A 23,271-nucleotide genomic window follows, 5' to 3' on the forward strand; every position below is an offset into this window, starting at 1 on the left:
TGCATCTATTTTGTTTTGTTTGTTTGTTTGTTTGTTAATTTTTTTTCAGCTATGGCTCAGTCACATTCTTTTTGCTTCTTCACATATATAGTAATTTTTATTGTATGCTGGACATTATGGCTTTACATTGTTGCATGTCTGAGTTTTGTTGTCTTCCTTGAGTTTTAAGGTTTGTTCTGTCAAGCAGTTAATTATTTGTAACTCTGCTCAATTCTTTAAAACGTTTGTAAACTTTGTTAGGCTGGTCTAGAATCATCTTTACACTAGGGATAGTTTGGCTCTATTCTTAAAGGGTGGTCTGCCTGAGAACTCTACTGAAATCCTAAATGTTCTCTAAGATCTCTCCACTCTTCCTGATTAGTCAGATTTCAGCCATCTCCCAGCCCTGTGAAGCTACAGAAATTGATGCCTTCTCAGTTTCCCAGCAGTTTTCATCCTCAATAATTATTTGTTTGTTTGCCTATTCTTGTGGAATTTTGTTCTGAGCATGTGCAACTTAAGTTGTATGAACTCCTTTTCTTTGCAGTGTCCTCCATTCTGGTAACTTTCCTCGGAAAAGCCAGCTCCTTTCCTATCTCAAAGTCTATCTCTGCTGCACCAGCTCAGCAAGACCAGTGTGCTTTATTTGGGTTCCCTCTACTTGCACAGTAGATCAGAGAGTATCTCCCATAAGAAAGTCAGGGCCATAAAACAGCTCACATTGTGAGTTACACACAACTGAGGATTCACACCCTTGTACCCTCTATCCAGATTCTGAAAAGAATAATTTCATGTAATTTTTTACACAATTTATAATCATTCATGGTGGGTGCCTAATCTGGGGGCCAATTAGCCTATTATGGAGAGCATTTAAACTGACTTATTGTAAAAATGTTCCTTAAGACTAATCTTATCTAGTATGATTCTGTGTACTGACTATATTTTTTGCTTACTTGCTTAAACAAAAAGATTTCTGTATTTTTGTTATCTTGTTTAATATTAGGTTTCTTCATGCATTTTTAGAATTATGTTAATAGGTTTATTGTGAATCAAAGAATTTCTGTTACTTTGATCTTACTTTTGTTCCCTCTATGCTTCTCCTATCCAGCCTCAGGGCTGTCTTTTCAGTACCAAGTCTTATAATGGTACTTTGAATTAATGGTCCTGCAGTGATATGTCAAATCTAGACGTAGAGCACGAGGGAATGTATGCTCATTCATGATAACAATGATCTTTGTTGGTACCTTACCATTCCCCTATTTGCCAAATCCCAACAGTATAAAAAGCCCTCATCACTGTCCCCATGAGCCCTTTGGTCCCCTTTATAATACAGGAACAGAACTCAAAGCTACTATTACATACCTGTGTATCCAAAGCCTAATAGATTATCCTCCTCCATCATTAATCAATAGTAAGATTTATCTAATTTTTGGTTAACTCTTTCATCGTTTGTCTATTATTGCTATGTATTTGGAGAAAAACATGAAATCACTAAGCCATCTTGACCAGCATATATATCTAATTATCAAGCAAACTTCTTTCTCTGAAGTTCCCATAATTTAAACATGAGACACAGTAAGCAGTTCTGATTTTATAGAGTAAAATTCTTATATAAAAGAATCAGAAAAATAAATTATCAGAGAGCACGCCCTCATCAGAAAGTAATAAAAAGAATAATATTCCTTTATAAAAGGAACAGAATCATTATGTGAATTGTAACTAAAAAGTTTTTAAACCCAAAACACTACTACCTTTGTTTTTTAAAGTTATTTCCTTCCTTTTTGTACTCACAATGAACTAATATCAGTGAAAAAATGAAGTGTAGTTGGAATTACTATCATATGATTTAGGTTTCAACATGGGTGGGCATAAATTTTAAAATCTGTCCACTGCTGCATATTTCCCAGGTATGAAATACTGGAGCTGAAGTAAGTAATCTTTGTCCTTTTCACCTCTCCTGTTCTGCATATAAACTTATTGTCTCAAAAGGCAATTACTGTGATGTTATGGTAGCCTTTGAGTTTATTACTACTAGGCAAACTGTTCCAGAAAGAGTCACTCACCAAATTAAAATGCTTGAATCACAGCTTATTGAATCATTTTAAAACATGTAGTGAGAATCATGGAGAAAAAGATAGAGTAAGTTAGAACACTTAGGACCAGACATTAGCTAGACTTATTGTGGTGATCATTTCATAATATACACAAATATTGAATTGTTATATTGTACACCTGAAACTAATATAATATTAGTTAAACCTCAATAACACACACACGCACACACGTGCGCACACACACACAGACACACACACACACACACACACACACACACACACACTTAGGACGGTGTACAAGTGGAGTAGAATGACCACTACCTGAGTTTTTTTATTAGGCAATGTGTATGTACACTCTTCTCTTCCTCTCTTTCTCCCTTCCCTCACCCATCCTCCCTAAACAGTCAATAGGGTTATAAATACCAGAATTGAGATTGAATAATAGAGTTTAGCAGATGAAAGATGTCTGGAATAAACACACTCTTTTTCTATCAAAAAACAAATACTTGCCACAATTCTAACTCACCAATAACTAGCTGAGTAGCCATAACTTTGATTTGTTTATTTCAGGAAAGGAAACATAGGATCAGAGTGGATGTCCAAGGTGATATAACCTGTAAGTCATAAATATTCAGTAACTTTATTAGGTTCTTCCCTTTTCTTTTCATATCTATGTCCCATGCATGTATACTCTCTTTGCTAACTCCTTTGGTTTACTCTATGTCTAGCATTCCTCAGAAATTACTTCCTTACTTATGATCAATGTTGAGTTTCACTTATCTTCCTGAATTATTTGTTTCTCTTATTCTCTCCAACAGATTTCAATATTCTTAATACAGCAAACATTTGCTAAAAATATTTTTTCTATGGGAGCCTGGGTGGCTCAGGTGGTTGAGTATCTGACCCTTGATTTCAGCTCATGTCATGATCCCAGGGTTGTGGGGTGGCTCCACATTGAGCCTGGGACCTGCCTAAGATTTTCTCTTTCTCTCCCTCTGCCCTCTCCCCTGTTTTATGCGCTCTCTCTCTCTCTCTCAACAACAACAACAAATATAGACATATATAATCTTGTATATCATATAAATATAAATACAAATGTAAATAAATACATATATGTTTTCTAAAGTTGTAGTAGTATCTAGTAATTATTTCACATTGATTATGCCAGGCACTTTAGTTGAGTGTCACATAGTAGAGTATCATATAATAAAATGTTATATACTGTGTTGACTCTTCTCCAAGCACAGGGGCAATATCATGACCGGTAATATCTCACTGAGGCATTCTCGTCCACCTAGCCAGGAACTGGCATTTGACATAGTCCTGGCCACTAAGATCAAATGGGATCTGCTATGGGGATTCTGGAAAAGATATTCCTCACTAATAATAAGAGCTTAGTAAGAACCATTCCCTTATCTGGACATTATTTTATCTTTATTCAACTCTTATATCTGCAATAGCCTCTTGGGGTTGTGGTGACAGTTTACAAAAATAAGCCAAAAGGATGAGAATGGCAGAACAGAAAGATGGATAGAACTGAGAATTTGATGATTCTGTTAAGACACTGAGTTAATTAACCCTAGAATGACCCACTCTCCAATATTCTTGTTATGTAAACTGTTTCCACAGTTTAAATGTTTTCATCTTCCTTGGTCCCTATATGTGGATCTCTTGACTGCCTAGATAGTCTATGTTCTCATCTGCATTTGTGTCTTAGTGTTTTCTCACCATCCCCAACATCTTAATAGGGCTAGTGGTTTTGTCTCTCTTTTTTTCCCTTACCTACCTTCCATTCCTTCAATTTTTTTTATATTAATGACACTAGATCCAATAGGGTATACAATATCCATAACTAGTTGTCACTTTTCCTTTATTAATATATTAATATTTGTCTTTTCATTTTGTCTTAGACAAACCGCATCACTGATCCTTAATGACCTCACTAACTAGTAGTTACTAGAACAACTGGCATCTTCTTATTCAACTGGACCTTTTTTCATATGCTAAACATAGCCCAGGGGAAGAAATGCCTCCATAGGAAGGCACTCCCTTTGGAGAAACCGTCTGTGATATTCTTTGTGTTGGCACTGGAATCTTTTCTAAGTGACCTTGGGTCTCTTCACTCTTTTTTTTTCCATGTAAAATCATTTGGTGATTCATTATCAGTCTCTTTTGGGCCCTACACAAAATTTCTTCAACTTTAAGTGTGGGACTTATGATTTTCATCCAGAAGATGGCAAACAGTCCTTGAAAACACTTAGCTGAGTCACTTTGATCCATCATGTGAACTTCCAGAAGTCCCAGCATATTTCATGGGGCAGAGAGCCCTGCTCTCTGGGAAATGCTCATCTCCAAGATTTGGGTAAGACTGTCAGGATGAATTAGCATTAAATGCAACATTCATTATCCTTGCAACTTGCAAGAGGTGAGAAGGAAGATGCAGGTTCTCTGTCAAAGGAGATTTGTCTTTTTGTGTAGTGAAATCAACAAAGGCATCACCTACAAGCCTCAGAGGACACAGTTGGAAAATATTATATAACATGATATTTATATGGAAATCCCAAACATCTAAGGAGTAGCAAATACTAGATAAGTAAGAAAATAATTCCCTGAACCACAGCACGAAGTGTCACAATGTTCATTTGCTGTAAGTTACATGGATCACGTTTAGAATAGGCTTTCAAGTTCTTACTCAGAAGCCATTGTTCATATTTTAGGCGTTATTATATTAAATTTGGTTAACTTGTTCTTGGTTCATGACAAATGAAACTCACAACATCAGAAGGAATACATTGTTTAGGGAAGAAGATAGTTTTGATAACATGCATATTGAAAGCAAGGAGAAAAAACAAATGACAAACAGAAGCACCACTTCAAAAAGCATTCTATTTATTTTTTTTTTTTTAACATGTATTTATTTTCGAGAGACAGAGAGAGAGAGACAGAGCATGAGCATGGGAAGGCCAGAGAGAGAAGGAGAGACAGAATTCTAAGCAGGATCCAAGCTCTGAGTTGTCAGCACAGAATCTGACGCAGGGCTCAAGCCCACAAACTGTGAGATCATAACCTTAGCCCAAGTTGGACACTTAACTGACTGAACCACCCAGGCACCCCTAAATTTTATTTATTTATTTATTTATTTATTTATTTATTTATTTATTTTTAACGTCACAAGCATTCTAGCCTATGGCCACTTATTAAGTGTCAACAAGTCAACACGCCTTGAAATTTTCACTGTTATATGGCTCCAAGTTATAATTGATATTCAAAATTATGACTTTACACTAATAAGAAAAATTAATAATGTGTAATATACATGATTTTGCAGCTTTAGCAATGATGGTTGAATGAGTATCAGTGACAAAAGTTTTCTTCCACTAAATCCCGTGTAATACAATTTAAAAATATTCATCATTCCAAAAGATTTACAAATTACATTCAAATATATACAATCAAGCAAAACTAATCATGGATATGTAAATATTCTTCAGCGATAAGAAACTTAAGAATAAAAGCAATAAAAATAATAAGAATTTCTGGATGAAAAAATATTTGATTTATAAAGTATGTGATGGAGGTGGGGAAATAGCTGAACATTGACAAAACGGCAACAATGTAGGAGATCCAACCTGCCTCCCCCAAAAGAGATCAACAATTAGAGAGCTATCCATGAACAGAGACAGCACTGGGGGAGCTCTGGAATCCACCTAAGAAACTTTAGCCACACATTAAAACAAAAAGTCTAAGAATAACAGAACAAGAAGAAAAGAAAAACAGCTTCATTTTGCCTGCATCATTGCTCAGAGGGCCAGCATTGCTCAGAGCCACAATGGAACTTCCAGCTCAAAAGAGTTACCCCCAGTGGGAAAAGAAGAGTTGGGTGTACAACCAGCTTCCCCAGCCATTCAGGGCACTTTGCAAAGGTTCCACTTAAACCTCACTCAAGTCAGACTGGCAAAGCTGAGACCTATAGAGACGGCTAGAAACAAAGAAGAAAAGCAGGGGGTTCCAGCAGCAGCCACTCAGCAAGAGTGAACATGGTTCACAGTGACGTGCTCTGCAGACAAATCCAGCAGCCTTCACCAGTGAAAGGAAAGTGATGGGCAGTGCGGCCACCGCAGACCCCCTGCAGATTTCACTAGCTTTTGCCCCACAGGAATTAGCAATTGCTGATGTTAGCCATCTGAGTACCTCCCACCCCCTGCCCCCAGCCCTGCTGGAGCCCGGGAACTGCACTGGCAGCCAGCCCAGGCCTCTGAAGCTTCATGGGTACAGGACACCACTCTAGATCACGACAGCTGATCCCCACCCCGGGCATGTACTCAGGACCACCCCTCCAGCTGTGCGCTTTCATGCCACTGACCTGCCACCTGCCACCAGTGTCCACTTCAGCGCACACACCTTCAGGGAGACTGTGCAACCCCAGGAAAGCACACCGACCACACCCAGGCCCTTCACGGGTGCTTATGGGCCCGAAGCAAGCCCTCCATCCTGTCACCGGCCTCCACTGCCACGCACTGCGGCAAGATCCAGAGAACGGAGCAATGTACACTGACTCCCAGGGCTCCTGCAGCTGCCAGCGTAACCCACGGCTGGCCCCAGCTCTTGCTTCCCGGCCTGAGTCCCAGCAGTACATGTGTGTCTGCAACCAGCCCCTGCCACTATGCAGGTACCTGCAGCTGGCCCCCACAGCAGAGCGTGTGCACACCGCTGGCTCTGGCCACCACTGCTGCCTGGCCGGTCCCTGCCACTGGATGTTAAGGCACAGGGGAGGACCTCAGCAGCCCCTGGAACCAACTACAGCCTATGCACATTGCCAATAAATAATAAAATAAATCAAAATGAAGTGGAACAGAACCAACACCAGGAGGAATCATAAGATCCCTGAGTAGTAAAAGCACTGAAATCAAGCATGTTCTAAGAGATATGGAAGTAGAGTGAAAAAAAAACAATATTAGGTAAGTGTCAAGCACAAATCCTTATAACATTTGTTGATTAAAATCAGGGAGACACTGTTTCAGAAACCTCTGGGGATAACATATCACCCATAGTGACTGAATATAAACAAATTGTCACTCATCTGTTTGCACAACAGAAAGAGATTTTCAGGGACGCCTGGGTGGCTCAGTCGGTTGAGCGTCCAACTTCGGCTCAGGTCACTATCTCGCGGTTCGTGAGTTCGAGCCCCGCGTCGGGCTCTGGGCTGATGGCTCAGAGCCTGGAGCCTGCTTCCGATTCTGTGCCTCCCTCTCTCTCTGCCCCTCCCCCGTTCATGCTCTGTCTCTCTCTGTCCCAAAAATAAATAAACGTTAAAAAAAAAATTAAAAAAAAAAAGATATTTTCAGGTTTAACAAAGCCTTGGGAAATTTGTTAATTAATTTTTCTGTAAAAATCGAGAATGTGCACTCAAGAGAACCACTGATTGAACGTAAGAAAGAACACAAGTGTGAAAACAGTATTATAGTACCGATGTATAATGATTATCGAATTGATATTGAAACTCCACAGGATGAGAAGATTGATCTAAGAGGAGAAATATTGCCAACAAATATAATTATTAAACTTTGTGTTCTAAAATGGAGTCACAAAAGAACATAGCTGCATAATGTTAGATTCACAAATGGGAAGGAGAGTCAGAGATAAATAAAAAGGAAAGGCAAAATTAAGTTTGTACATGATTTCTTATGTTCCTTGTTTCCATTTACAGAACCCCTGTTAGCAGCAAATTGTCTTCAATTTAGAAATTAAATTGGGCCTTTGACTCATTGCATCCGAGAGAGTGAGATGGGTCACCAGCAGCTCTCCTGGAGCCATCCCAGGAAATCTGGCCCCGGTTCTTGAGACATCTGCTCAAAACGGTGCCTTCTGATCCATAAATATGGCCTCGCTATGTGCCACCAGTGTTTTCGTCAGTGCGCGAAAGATAGAGGTTCTATTAAGTTGGATGAAGTGAACCTCCCTGAGTGGATCATCCAAGAGCCCTACCTTAATTGCAGATATTCAAGATACATACCTTCATGCTAACTCACTGTACATAAAATAAGTATACTTCAATTATGAGTGTTTTAATGTGTAAAAAATTAAAGTTACAAATTAAAATTAAACTGGGATATTCAGAGAATTCAAAATGTTTGACTTTTTTTTTTTTTTGAGAGAGAGAGAGAGAGGAGTGGAAGGACAGGGAGAGAGAGAGGATGGCAAGCAGGCTCCATGCTTAGCACAGAGTCCAACTCTGGCATCAATCCCACCACCATGAGATCACAACCTGAGCAGAAACACTCAACCAACTGATCCACCAGGAGCCCTGACATATTGTTTTGTTTTGTTTTGTTTTTTTGAGTATCACAAGTTAGGGGCACCTGGGTGGCTCAGTCAGTCAAGCGTCAGGCTTCCGCTCAGGTCATGATTGGCTCAGGTCATGATCTAGCAGTTCGTGGGTTTGAGCCCCATGGCAGGCTCTGTGCCAACAGCTCAGAGCCTGGAGCCTGCTTTGGATTCTGTGTCTTCCTCTCTCTCTACCCCTCCCCTTCTCACACTCAGTCTTATCTCTCTCTCTCAAAAATAAACATTAATTTTTTTTAATGTATCACAAGTTAATATTAAGTATTACATTACAAATCATTATCTTTATTTTTTTTTAATTTTTTTTTAACGTTTATTTATTTTTGAGACAGAGAGAGACAGAGCATGAACGGGAGAGGGGCAGAGAGAGAGAGAGACACAGAATCAGAAGCAGGCTCCAGGCTCTGAGCCATCAGCCCAGAGCCCGACGCGGGGCTCGAACTCACCGACCGTGAGATCATGATCTGAGCTGAAGTCGGACGCTTAACCGACTGAGCCACCCAGGCGCCCCCATTATCTTTATTTTTTAATGTTTATTTATTTTGAGAGAGAGCTAGAACAAGCACAAGTGGGGAGGGGCAGAGAGAGAAAGAGAGAGGGAGACTCCCAAGCAAGCTTAGTGCTGTCAGCACAGAGTCTGACTTGGGGCTTGAAACCAACAACTGTGAGATCATGACCTGAATCAAAACCGAGTGGGATGATTAACCAACTGAGCCACCCAAGTGCCCCTACCTTTATTTTTTTTTAGACAAAAATATATTGAATGCCAACAGGCTGATCCAAGTTTTCTTTTGTGGAAGAAAGGAAACCGTAACATAACAAATTTTAAAAATTAACACTAAAAACATTTTAAAAATACCAAAAAAACATAAAAAATAAAATTCTATTAATTACTTAATACACCTCTACAATACTTTCTCCTACTTTATATCTGATATTCTTTTTTTTTTTTAATGTTTATTTACTTATTTTAGGGAGAAAGCGAACATAAGCAGGGGAAGGGCAGAGAGAGAGACAGAAAATCCGAAGCAAGCTCCAGGCTCTGAGCTGTCATCACAGAGCCCCCTGTGGGGCTGGAACCCACGAACTATGAGATCATGACCAGAGCCAAAGTCAGATGCTCAATTGACTGAGCCACTCAGGTGACCCTATGTCTGATATTCCTGATTATGTCTTCATGATTTTTTTGTTTTGCTTTATTCACTTTTTAATTTACGTACAGTAAAATGCACTCTTTTTGATGTACAGTTCTACAATTTTGACACTACTATAAGCAAGGTACAGAGGAGTTCTGTTACTCCCAAATAATGTCCTCTGTGACCAGCTCCTCAAAACCACTGTCCCATTTTTCTCTTCCCATTAGTTTTACCTTGTCCAGAAATCAGAATCACAGAGTATGTTGTCTTCTTCGTCTTGCTGCTGTCATTCAGCCTAATGCATTTGAAGTTCACCTATGTTGTTATATCGGCAGTAATTTTTTCCTTTGTCTTGCTCAATAGCATTCCAGTTCATGGAAGTATCATAAATGTTTATGAATTCTCCCATTGAAAAACATTTGGGTTATTTCCGGTTGGGAAAATTATGAATAAAATACCTGCAAAGTTTTTTGTGGGAACAGAAGTTATTTCTTTTGAGTGTCACTATGGAATCATTTCTAGGTAGTATAGGTGTATACTGACCTTTATGAGGAACTTCTAGGCTATTTTCTGAAGTATCTGTCTCTAATTTTGCATTCCCACTAGCAATATATGGGAGTTCCACTTGTATATTTTCACCAGCACTTGTCTGAGTTTTTTGTTGTTGTTCATCTGTTTGTTTTTCCCATCCTAATATGTATATAGTGATACCTTATCATTTTAATCTGCTTCTTTATAATAACATTTTTATGCATTTGTTGCCTGCTATGTGTGTTCTTTGGTGAAGTGTCTAATCTGATCTTTTGCCCATTTTTAACTGAGTGTTTGCTTTCTTAATGTTACTTTTGAGAGTTTCATATATATTTAGTACGTCTTTATCAGATGTGTGATTTAAAATATTTTCAGGGGCGCCTGGGTGGCGCAGTCGGTTAAGCGTCCGACTTCAGCCAGGTCACGATCTCGCGGTCCGTGAGTTCGAGCCCCGCATCGGGCTCTGGGCTGATGGCTCAGAGCCTGGAGCCTGTTTCCGATTCTGTGTCTCCCTCTCTCTGCCCCTCGCCCGTTCATGCTCTGTCTCTCTCTGTCCCAAAAATAAATAAACGTTGAAAAAAAATTTAAAAAAAAAAATAAATAAATAAAAAAATAAAATATTTTCAGCTTTGGGGCGCCTGGGTGGCGCAGTCGGTTAAGCGTCCGACTTCAGCCAGGTCACGATCTCGCGGTCTGTGAGTTCGAGCCCCGCGTCGGGCTCTGGGCTGATGGCTCAGAGCCTGGAGCCTGTTTCCGATTCTGTGTTTCCCTCTCTCTCTGCCCCTCCCCCGTTCATGCTCTGTCTCTCTCTGTCCCAAAAATAAATAAACGTTGAAAAAAAAATTTTAAAAAAAAATAAATAAATAAAAAAAATAAAATATTTTCAGCCTGTTTTTGGTTTGTCTTTTCATGAAAAGTGAAAGTGACTTTGGTAAAGAAATTTTTAATTCTGATGAAGTTTAACCTATCCATTTTTTTAATTGTGCTTTTGTCATCACACAGATACCAAATAATCAATTCTAAGAACTCTTTGCATAATCCAAGATCACAAAGACTTTCTCCTAGAAATTTAGCAGTATTATTTTTCACATTCAAGTCTATGATCTATGACCTATGACTTGGGGTTAATTTTTGAGTGCAAGGCTAGGGTCTATCGGAGGGTTTTTTTGTGGGGGGAGGGAATGTGTGTTTGTTTGTTTGGCCATGGATGTTTAATTATTTTATCACCATTTGTTGAAAAGACTCTCCTCTCCATTGAATTGCTTTTGCACTTTTGTTAAAAGCCATTTGACCATTATCCGTGTCGGTCTATTTCTGGTCTCTCTATTCTGATCTGTTGATCTATGTGTCTGTGTGTCTACCCTAGTACCACACAGTCTTCTTGATTTCTATAGCTTTATAGTAAGTCTTAAAATTGGCTGAGTTCTCCTAGCATTTTTGTTCACATTCAAAGCTGTTTTGGCTTTTCTAGTTCTTTTTCCTTTCCATATAAATTTCGTACTTTGTTACTATCTGCAAAAAAACATTCAGAGTTTGATCAGGAATGCATTAAGTCTATAGATCACTTGAGTATTTTGACGTTAACAATATTGAATCTTCAATCCAGGTTTCTGTATAGATTTTGTGTATAGATAGATAGATAGATAGATGTGTATATATATATATATATATATGTGTGAATATATATATGTGTATATACACATATATATACAGGTTCTGTATATATTTTGATAGATCCTTCCTATTTTATTTTTTTTTTTGTATTGTATTTTTGGAGATTTTTTGGTACCATTTTTATTCAATTTTCAATTGTTATTGTTAATGTATAGAAAGATAATTTATTTTTAGTGGTGCCTGGGTGGCTCAGTCAGTTAAGCATCTGACTTCAGCTCAGGTCATGATCTCATGATTTGTGAGTTCGAGCTCCACGTTGGGCTCTGTGCTGACAGCTCAGAGCCTGGAGCCTGCTTCAGATTCTATGTCTCCCTCTCTCTCTGCCCCTTACCCACTCGTTCTCTGTCTCTCTCTTTCTCTCTCTCTCTGTCTCTCTCTCTCTCTCAAAAATAAATACACATTAAAAAATTTTTAATAAAAAATAATAAAAAGAAATTTATTTTTGTATATTGACCAGGTATCCTGTGACCTCTGTAAACTCACTTGTTAGTTATAAGAGCCTTTTTATAGATCCCTAAGGATTATGTACATAATTCTGTAGTGCATTAAAAGGGATAGTATCATTTCTCCCTTTCTAATCTGTATACTACTTATTTATTTTTCTTATATTAATGCACTGCCTAGGGCTTTCACTATGATTTTGCATAGTAATGTTAAAAGGGGGCATCCTTGCTTTGTTCCCAGTCTTAGTAGAAAATAATTCAATGTTTCACCATTAAGTATGATGTTAGCTGTTGTTTCTTTGTGGATACCTGTATTCGTTTGCTAAGGCTGCCATAACAAAGTACCACAGACTAGATACAGAAGCCACAAAAATATATTTCTCACAGCTTTGAAGGGTTGAAGTCCAAGGTCAGCGTGTTGGAACGTTTGATTTCATCTGAGCCCTCTTTCCTTGGCTTGCACATAGCTGCCTTGTCACTGGGTCCTCTCACAACTTTTTCTCTGTCTGTCCAAATTTCCTCTTCCTATAACAAGGTCCCTCATCAGATTAAGGAAGTTCCTTGCTATTCCTAGTTTGCTGAGAGTTTTTTCATGAATGGATGTCAAATTTCACCAAGTGCTCTTTTGCATTTTTTAAATGATTTATGGTTTCTCTTCTTTAGTTTGTTGATATAAATTGTATTGATTGATTTCTTTTATGTTTTAGTGGTCCTGCATTCTCAAGATTCCCATGCTGTATTATCATATTTTATACTATTGAATTTTATTTGCTGGTATTTTGCTAAAGATGTTTGCATCTATGATCACAATAGACAAGGGTCTTTAGTTGTTGTTGTTGTTGTTGTTGTTGTTGTTGTTGTTGTTGTTTCCAGAAATGTCTTTGGTTTTAGAATCAGGGTTAGGCTGAGTACATAAAACCAGTTGATTCTCTTGTATTTTCTAGAAGGGATTGTGTATGAATGATATTATTTCTTCTTCAAGTGTTTGGTAAAATTTGCCATTGAAGCCATCTAAGCCCAAAGCTTTCTTTGCTGGAGGTGTTTATGAATTCAACTTCTTTGATAAATATAGAAGAACTCTTCTGGTATAGCAATGTTTATTATTATTATTATTATTATTATTATTATTATTATTACTGTTTCCATAGAAAAGAAAGATATTTCAGTCTTTCTTTCAGTGTGGTCAGTGGATATTAGTTATTTTATTAGTGATAGAATACAGAAAACACAAGCCTTCACACATTGACATATTCACTATTTGTAGTAGAGCTATAAGTTTTGGCCCCACAACACAGGAAGTCTGATATATTTAACACAATTTTTAAACAATTCACATCAAAGAAAATGAAAACGTGTGGTGTTTTTATGAATACCACTTTATTTTATACTTATATTAAATATATATACTCTATATACTTATAAAAGAATACTTCATCAGTTTGTTTATATTATAATATATATACAATATACATCTTATTTTCAAGTGTACATCAATATTTATGATATAACAATTTACTAAGCCACAAAAAAGTCTAACTAAATAGATGACTACATTAATTCTTATTTTTAATGCATTGACTACAATGTATCAATTTATAAATTAAAAGTAAAATACTTGTAAAAGTTTAGAAATATTTCCTAATAAAGTAATTGAATTGAAGAAAAGTCTAGAATATTTAGAAAAAGATGAAAATAATGAATATAAATACAATAAATGTAGTTAAAATGTTTTTATTAAAAAATAATTTTAATTTATATTCTCTTATTTAATAAACAATGCGGCTAAAGTTATAAAAATGTGGATAAAATTTAAAGAATATTAAAAATGTAATAAATCTAAAAATCAAAATGAGAATGATAAGTTTCTAGTAAATTTCAATATGAAATCTCTAGATTTAAGCTGGAAGCCGTACAGAGAACTATTTCAGTAGCAAATTGGAAAAGTCATCCAAGAACTATTCTCAACCACAGTTGCGGAAGGAGGTCAGTTAAACCTGACAAGCCTTTAGAGAAATCTTTCAAGCTTTCAAATTGATGATTTCCTTGTAATTCACATTTAAAAGGCTAAAAAATTTCTGAAATTACTGATTTATTTTATAAAACAAATGTGGTCTTTCCCACTCAAATCTGTTTAATGACAAAACACTCTATCTCACTTATGAGCGTAGGTGTGAAAAATCTATTTTTTAAATGATGGACTAACATATAGAATTTAGTTATACTATATGAAACAATTTGTGATAACTAAGAAAGGCAAGAATTTCCCAATATGAAGACATCATTTTAAGCAGCATTTTAGTTCAACAAGAAAGATATATAATAAATTTAGTAGAAGCTGAAAAGATTTAGGAACAGACTGAGACTCGCCTGTGCCTCATCAAAAACCCTGGAGAGCAAGACAGTGATAGGAGGGTTCCCAGGGCCCTGAAGAAGAGGTTGCTGACATGTGTTTGTTTCTTTTTTTTTTTTTAATTTTTTTAATGTTTATTTATTTTTGAGAGAGAGAGCGCACAAGTGTGAACAGGGGGGAGGGCAGAGAGAGAGAGAGAGAGAGAGAGAGACAGGATCTAAAGCAGGCTCCAGGCTCCAAACTGTCAGCCCAGAGCTGGACACTGGGACACTGAGCTCTAACCCATAAACCATGAGATCATAACCTGAGCCCAAGTCGGACATTTAACCGACTGAGCCACCCAGGTGCCCCAACACGTGTTTGTTTCGGAGTGCAGGAAACCAACAAGAAACCATTGCAGAGTCTATGAATAAAGGCAGCTAATTAGAGCTGGGATAATGGCCAATAGCAGATTGTGCTAAAGGAACTTGGTATCAAGAGGAACCAGAACATAAGAATTACTATTTATGAGATGGATGGAATGGAAACAAAGTAAAGATGAGCAGACTGACAGGAACCAGATTTACAAACACAGGCCTAGGTCACTCAGGTTTTTCCTCTCATTCAGTCTTGTGGGCTTTACCTAGCTAGAAGTGGCTTCCTAAAATTATTGAACCACACAAGAAAAGTTATCTGATAAATTCTGATGCATCATTCCCAGTATTCAGTAACATAGTAAAGAATACCTATGTTAAATACTGAAGTAGCATTTTAAAGGCATTTCCTTTAAATAAAAATATATGCTCCGATTTATTAATATTGTGCTTAAAATTCTGGTTTTGCAATAAATGGAAAAATGAAAGCTCTGGTTATAAAACAAAGAAAATGAGTCAATATACGGTAAATATGGAGAGAAAAGCAATCATTTTTATTATAATTTTATCTATAAAATCCCCAAAATGTACTAAAACAAATTATTAGAATTATTTTAAGAATTTAATACGGTTTCCAGAATAAAAAATATATACACATCAAACATGATTAACATGACCTGAAATATTAAGGAATTTTTCTTTTTTATTTAGAGAAATAAAGAATACATACTATACTTCTGGATATGAATGTTATATGCAATGAAATATCAACTAACTTAAGCTGATGTATAGGTTAACATAAGACCAATCAATCAAAAATGGATATGTAGATGGAAATATAGACATAGACATTATATAGACATAGACATATTCAGATAAAGATATAACTGTACATATAATTTAGTTGATCAAAGAGAAGTCAGAAGTATCAAGTTATTATATATTTTAAATATATTTTAAAGAAAAATTAAAATATATTTTAATAATATTGCAAATATTTCAAATAAATCTGACTAAATATAATAATTTATTATATGATAAAATATCTGCAGAAATCAATGGAAGAAGTCTTTTTTTTTTCCACTAATTGAGGTAACTAGATAGAAGTTCGGGGGATTTTTTTTTCCCATTATGTATGTCAAAACAAAATGCAAATCACTCTGACCACAAAATCCTAATTTCCCACACTTCCTGCTATTGCTACAGACTATGCCCTTTAACCTCATTATGATCTCTAGCTTCCTCATCCCACACACTGGCATGGTTTCATTACACTCTCTGTGCATTTGGGGGCAACAATTTCAAGGCAGTCCACCCTAATGGTACAGGAAAATTTCCACCTTACCCATTGCCAGTCCTGATCAATTCCAACTACCAGTTTACTCTATGTGAGGGAACATGTATAAATGTGTTTTATAAACTGCGGATTACTACATTAATGCTACCTATTAATATTATTTCTTGATCATGCTGACATGCTCCTGAACACTGCCAGAGACGCTGACAAACCTGAACTGGAAAATCATGCTCTACAAAATCACATGGGCACATTGCTACCTGGACATCGTTTCATCTATCCTGGGGTGATGATCTATGTTGTCTTCCTACGCTGATTTTCACAAATCTTTTTCGCAATCCTTAAGTAACCACTCCCACCCATTATCTTTTATTCTAGGCAGATGACCTCGTTTCCTATTTGACCAAGAAAATGAGACCTTATGAAATAAGCTCGCTCATTTTTCCTGTTTCTCACTATACCTATAAAACCTCACTAGGTATTTGCAAGCCTTTTCTTGCTCTTGTTGCTATCGGAAGGGAACAAGATACTCTTCTCTTTGCCAAAGTTCACTCACCCTACTCGCTTTTAGTCTCACTCTCTACAACATCCTTTGGGATTTTTTCTAGCCCTTTCCCCCATTCTCTGTCATACAACTACTTTGCTACTGATTTATTTCCCTGTACTTCACACCCTTATCCATTCACCATAGAAATAGCCCTTACCAATCATCACACCTCTTGAATTGTAGTCTCCTCTTAACCTTGATTCACATCCATACAGTTTACAACCTAGCTTCTGCTATCACCAATTTACTGAAATTGTGGATAACTCCTAAGCACCAAATCCAATTACTTTTTCTCACTCTTCATCCTACTTCAGCTCTCAACGACATATTAAATTTTCCTTATTTTCTGGAACACAGTATCTTTCTCACTGGTGTGAAAGATAGTTTTGGGTTTGCCCCTCTGGCTCATTTTCCTTTTCATTTCCCCTAAACGCTAATGTTTCCACCAAGATCACTTTCTCTCACACTCAGAGAGATTGCACTCAATCACTATACATCAACAAGAACTTCGGTTGTTCCTCTTCATCAAAAGCTACTGTCCCCATATTTCCACTTTCCTTGTAAATACTACATATGACACCCTGAAACCTCAAACCCAAACAGGCAAAATTAAAGTCATTTCTCTTTAATCTATGTCCAATTAACTTCAGAAAAAAATGACTCTTCTCTTTGAAAATATTTGCTAACTGAATCATGTGTGCATAAATTTGATCAAGAAACTCAAGGCCATTTGCCTCTACTCACACCCTGACTGAGTAACACAAGACTTCTCTGATTAACCAGACATACGTGTGATTCCCTACTTTCTTGTATTTCCATGTTCACTCCTGTCAATCTCTCCATACTACCTCCTTTAAAAAGGCCTTTCTATTACTTTGGCCTATTAATATTTTTTCTTTTATCAAAACTAATATATACCTATTGCATAAAATTTGGAAAATATAGGGGCGCCTGGGTGGCGCAGTCGGTTAAGCGTCCGACTTCAGCCAGGTCACGATCTCGCGGTCGGTGAGTTCGAGCCCCGCGTCGGGCTCTGGGCTGATGACTCAGAGCCTGGAGCCTGTTTCCGATTCTGTGTCTCCCTCTCTCTCTGCCCCTCCCCCGTTCATGCTCTGTCTCTCTCTGTCCCAAAAATAAATAAACGTTGAAAAAAAAAATTAAAAAAAAAAATTTGGAAAATATAAAACATTTAAAATATAATTAAACTTGGGGCACCAGGGTGGCTCAGTCAGCTAAACATCCATCTTGATTTCAGCTCAGGTCATGATCTCATGGTTCCTGAGATCGAGTCCTACATTGGGCTTTGCACTGACAACAAAGAGCCTGCGTGGGATTCTTCCTCTCTTTCTCTCTCTGCCCCTCCCTAGCTCATGCTTTCTCTCTCTCTCAAAATAAATAATAAACATTTTCAAAAATAATTAAAATAATTAAATTTTAGCATCCAGGACTTGCTTTTATATATATATATATATATATATATATATATATATATACACACACACATACATATATATATACACACATATACATATATATAGTTTATATATATTTATATTGCTTGCTCATATATATATGTATATATACACATACATACATATACATAGATACATACATATCTATACATATACCTATATAGACATATATATCTATACATATATAGATAAATGTAGATATGAAATACCAATCTGTTTTCTCTAGAAGTGTCATACAACAACAAATTCTGCCAATTATCAACTATGTACTCTCAGGTTACTCAACCTCGATAGGTTCTGTTTCTTTAATTATAAATAGAGAAAACTGTACCTATATTGTAGATTTCTTGTATAGATTTTTTTTTAATATTAAAACCAACACAGGTCTTCATATAGTAAGCATGGAATATATGTAGTCTTATTTTTCCCCAATTGGACATTTTTATGTCATTAAATATTTTTCAAAATATGACTTTCAATTGCTCTATAGTTTTCTGTAGCATGAATGATAAAAGGTTATTTACCCTGTTCCCTACTGCTTGAAATTTACTTTGTTTCTAATTTTCCACAACTATAAATAATACTGAAATAAATATCTTTCCACAGATCTAACAGCCATAATTGCCAACACTTATTTACTACTTACTGTTTGTCAGTCACTGTGCTAAATACATGCATTATCTTATTTAAACCCTTATTATCATGAGTCCCAATCTATACATGAGGCAAGAACAGGCTAGTGAGATTAAGTAATTTGCCTAATATCAACTGGTAAGTGGAGAAGACAGAATTTGGACTCAGTTCCTCTGACCTACAAAGTCTGTGCTCATAACCATTTCACCATACTGCCTTCTCAGATTACTGACAAACACACATTCCTGAAACAGGAATTTCTACAATGAAAAGTATTGACACTTGATAAATGTTACAAAATGATACTTTTAAAACTCTATACCAAGTTGTACTCTTACTAGCCCTCTACTTGCTCATGTTTGGGCATTGTTAAAATAACTGTAGCCAGTTTGACAGTGACAAAATATATCCTATTGTTGTTAGGGTTGCATGTTAGAGGCTTTAATCATTCAGATGGTATCTTAGATAACCCGAATCCTTTTCTGCTGGCTGCACCTCCCCTTCTCCCTATACGGTTTCTGAGGCAAATGTGTTCAAGGAATAATACTGGGTGGGAAGCAAAGTTTCACTTTATTACTTCATAGGCCAATGCCCAAGAATCCTCAGTTCTCTGTTCTGATAATTAGGACTTAGAAAATGCAGTTCAAGCCAAAGATCTAAGCAAGAATACTTTGCCCCTAATTGGATTTCTAATCTTGAGATCTTATGATCTTTTGGCTCTCTGTGTGGAGGAAAAAAATTGAAGACTTGCTTTCAGTCATTCATTTTTTCATTCATTCTAGAAATTTATTAAACATCTACCTTCTGCTAAGTTTGCTTTAGGAGCTAAGGATACAGCAGTGAACACAATACATGATGCCCCTCCCTTGTTGAACTCACATTTCACAGATGAGATAAATGTTGTTCATTATTTCCTTCTTTATAGTTTATTTTATCTGTGGATTAAACAAGCAAAATTATATTTTATATATTTTGTATTTAATATAAATTATGTACAATACTATATGTATAGAATGTGTATAGTATACATGTAATGTAGTATATATATAGTATGTATATATACAATTCCCTTTGGTGTTAGGAGGATGAAGGAAGGAATTCAGGGTAAGAGAGCGATGTGGGCTCCTATCTTATACGGGTGGTCAAGGTAGGCCTTCCTGAGACACAAGCCTGACATAGGGAGAAATAAATTTAAGAGTTTAAGATAAATCCTTCCCACTACACTTCTTTTAATTCATATTCCTCCAATTATTTTAGTGAGGCTAAATATGTTTCCATACATTTAGTGGCGATGATTATATGTGTGTGAATGTGGCAGGGGGGGATGGGTGGGATTTTGTCTATCACAAAGTCCTATCTGACTCCCAACCAAAATTGATTTAATCTTACTTAAAAGTTAAATAAAATTATATTGGTGTCTCTGTTGTGCTTATCAGAATCTATTTAGTCTAAAACAAAATAATTTTTGTTCATAGTCTCTTCAAAGTGTAAATCTTTTGAGGTCTGGAATTATTTACTCTGCAGTCTCCTTTTATTTATTTATTTATTTATCTATCTATCTATCTATCTATCTATGTATGTATCTATTTATGAGAGAGAAGGAGAGCATAAGAGGGGAAAGAGTGGCAGAGAGAGACAGAAAGACAACACAAAGAGAGAAGCTTAAGCAGGCTCCATACCAAGTGTGGAGCTCAATCTCATAACCCTGGGATCATGATCTGGGCCAAAATCAAAAGCCAGATGCTCAGCCAACTCCGCCACCCAAGCACCTCTCTGCAGCAACCTTTTTGTGTAGCTTACTGTGTTGTATGTGTTAGGGGCTCAATCAGTATTACTTGAATTATGCTGCATCCTGACCGGACAAGGAGTTTACCTCAGACAGCCTTAGATTAGATTGTCTTCTCCAAGTCTTTGGGTATTTTTGCTTTACTCTGTCATATGAGTTTAGTAAGTAATGGTTTGGGTCCTGTGACTGTCTACAGTTTGCAGGGAAAATTGCCACAATATTTTTCATTTTCTTGATGTTATACACAACTTTGTTTCAATATAATATAGTCCTCTGATTTCTAATTATTTCTGCATAAATATTTCATCCCTCCTCTGATTGATTTTCTCTCTCTCTCTCTGGATTTGCATTTGCCCTTTGTCCACACACTGGTGTTATCTATCTTGGCTGTGACAGCTCTATCCACCCACCCGCTTCCGGGTCACTGCCAGGCCTTGTCTTCAGCAATTCCACCTCACCCTAAACTAGTACAAAGCCCCAAGGAGCAATTTACACACACAACTATGTTAAATACAATTATTATATTATTTTTAATAACATGATAGTATTAACATCCAATGCACAAAATGAAATCAAGTTGCTTACCCTGCATTATTCTAAGTACAGTCCCCCATCCAAAAGTAGAGCATTCTTATGAAAACTTGCATAAACTTAAATGACATAAAGCAAAGAAGCAATTATCATTAATTTTATAGAGAAAATTTTTTTGAGTGTCACCAGATTTAAAAAACACAACTTCTCTCAAGCTTTTCTAATATGTTAGGAGACACCTTGCTAACGGATGCACAAAATAAATTGAGATGAAGCACAGATGCTCACACAGCTCAAAACTCTGGCAGCTTGTCGCTGAGTGCAGTTCCCAGGGAAGGAGCTAGGCACTCTCGCTGCGCGGGGTTCCCACCGCCTCTGTAATGATTCACTGGGAAACAAATGCTGGCCACCATCTTCACTCTTAGCCTTTTTCATAAAAGTGAAAATCCTCTTCAGATTTCTTTCAGTTAGTGAAAACGGGCACTAACATAGGTCTATCATAAAAGCAAAGTGGCCTAACGTGATCTTTTGAAAAATGAGGGCTATCTGTACATAATAAATGTTGGAATTAATGGGACATATTACTAAATAAAGCCAAGCTACTATACTAGTAGAAGTGGTGAGGGGTGCCTGGGTAGCCCAGTTGGCTGAGCGTGGGACTCCTGATTTTGGCTCAGGTCATGATCTTACAGTTCATGAGTTCCAGCCCACCCAGGGCTCTTTGCTGACAGTGCGGAATTCGCTTGAGATTCTCTCTCTCTCTCTCTCTCTCTCTCTGTCTCTCTCTTTCTCTCAAAATAAATACACTTTTCAGAAATGGTGACGTTAGAACCTGCTTGTCTCTTCATGGCTTAACATCATGATGTCTAGGGAATTTAGCTTTGTTAGGTGATCATTACTAGTTATGATCCTATGATATACTGAAACAGGAAAGAATAGTGTGCTTGAAAGGACATAAACAAGTCTCATACATCTATGGATCTGAAACAGCCAAAACAGCAGGCAGCAAGAGAACGACATTAACTGAGCTCTGAGAGTCCAACAAGTCTGTGCAGAGCTGGTTGCCACAGTGGTAGTTGGAACAACAGTAGCAGCCACAGGATCCAGAGACAGAGGAGGTCAAAGAATGCCAAGTGGTGCAAAAGGGGTGGCTGATACAGATCTCCTTCTGGTGTTGAACTGTCACTGATGATGTAGTCTACATTCCAGTGTCAGATTAGGCAAGCAAATCTACTTCATGGAGAATGCAATTTGAATGAGGCTTGCACCTATTTCTGCTACACAAGACAGTCTATCATTAAGAAATAGTGGGGCGCCTGGGTGGCGCAGTCGGTTAGGCGTCCGACTTCAGCCAGGTCACGATCTCGCGGTCCGTGAGTTCGAGCCCCGCGTCAGGCTCTGGGCTGATGGCTCAGAGCCTGGAGCCTGTTTCCGATTCTGTGTCTCCCTCTCTCTCTGCCCCTCCCCCGTTCATGCTCTGTCTCTCTCTGTCCCAAAAATAAATAAACATTGAAGAAATAGTTAGCTATAGCGCGCCTGGGTGGCTAAGTCAGTTGAGTGTCTCTTGATTTTGGCCCGGATCGTGATCCCAGGGTTGTGGGATCAAGCCTCCCATTGTAAGCATGGAGCCTGCTTGGGATTCTCTCTCTCTCTCTCTCTCTCTCTCTCTCTCTCTCTCTCTCTCTCTCCCGTTGCCCCCTCCCCTGTTCACTCATGCTCTCTCTCTAAAATAATAATAAAAAAAAACTAGCTATTCCTTGCCAGGTGGTTAATCCACTGCTTGTGAGGCAACATAGGGCTTTTAATATTCTAAATGCAACATCTCAGAAATGCAGAGTCTATCTCTTTAGCACTGGAAGAAACTTAATGCTCCAAGATTTGACTTACAGAACAGAAACTTGAAGCTCAGAACGTTCACATATGGTTTGTTAAAAATCACAGCTACTAAATAGCAGGATGAGGGCAGTCATATCATAGGTGTTCTAACTCCCTGCCCAGGGCTTTTAATACCACACTTCACCATAAAACATCGTGTCTTCCCTAAACCTCACTGGTAGTGGCTGTGAGATAAGTTGCCTGGATTCTGGCCCCCTCTATGCCACACCCACAAGGACTCCTCTAACCTTTGGACACACCCTGAAAA

General features: G+C 37.4%; 1 pseudogene; it reads left to right on the top strand.

Moving 5' to 3' along the window:
• The first annotated feature begins 7,817 nt into the window (after nucleotides 1-7,817).
• On the top strand, nucleotides 7,818-8,057 carry LOC112858874 (small ribosomal subunit protein uS14 pseudogene; annotated as a pseudogene).
• The last annotated feature ends 15,214 nt before the right edge of the window (nucleotides 8,058-23,271 follow it).

Source organism: Puma concolor, chromosome B1, assembly GCF_028749965.1.
Source record: "Puma concolor isolate L17-30 chromosome B1, mPumCon1.1.hap2, whole genome shotgun sequence".
NCBI lineage: Eukaryota > Metazoa > Chordata > Mammalia > Carnivora > Felidae > Puma > Puma concolor.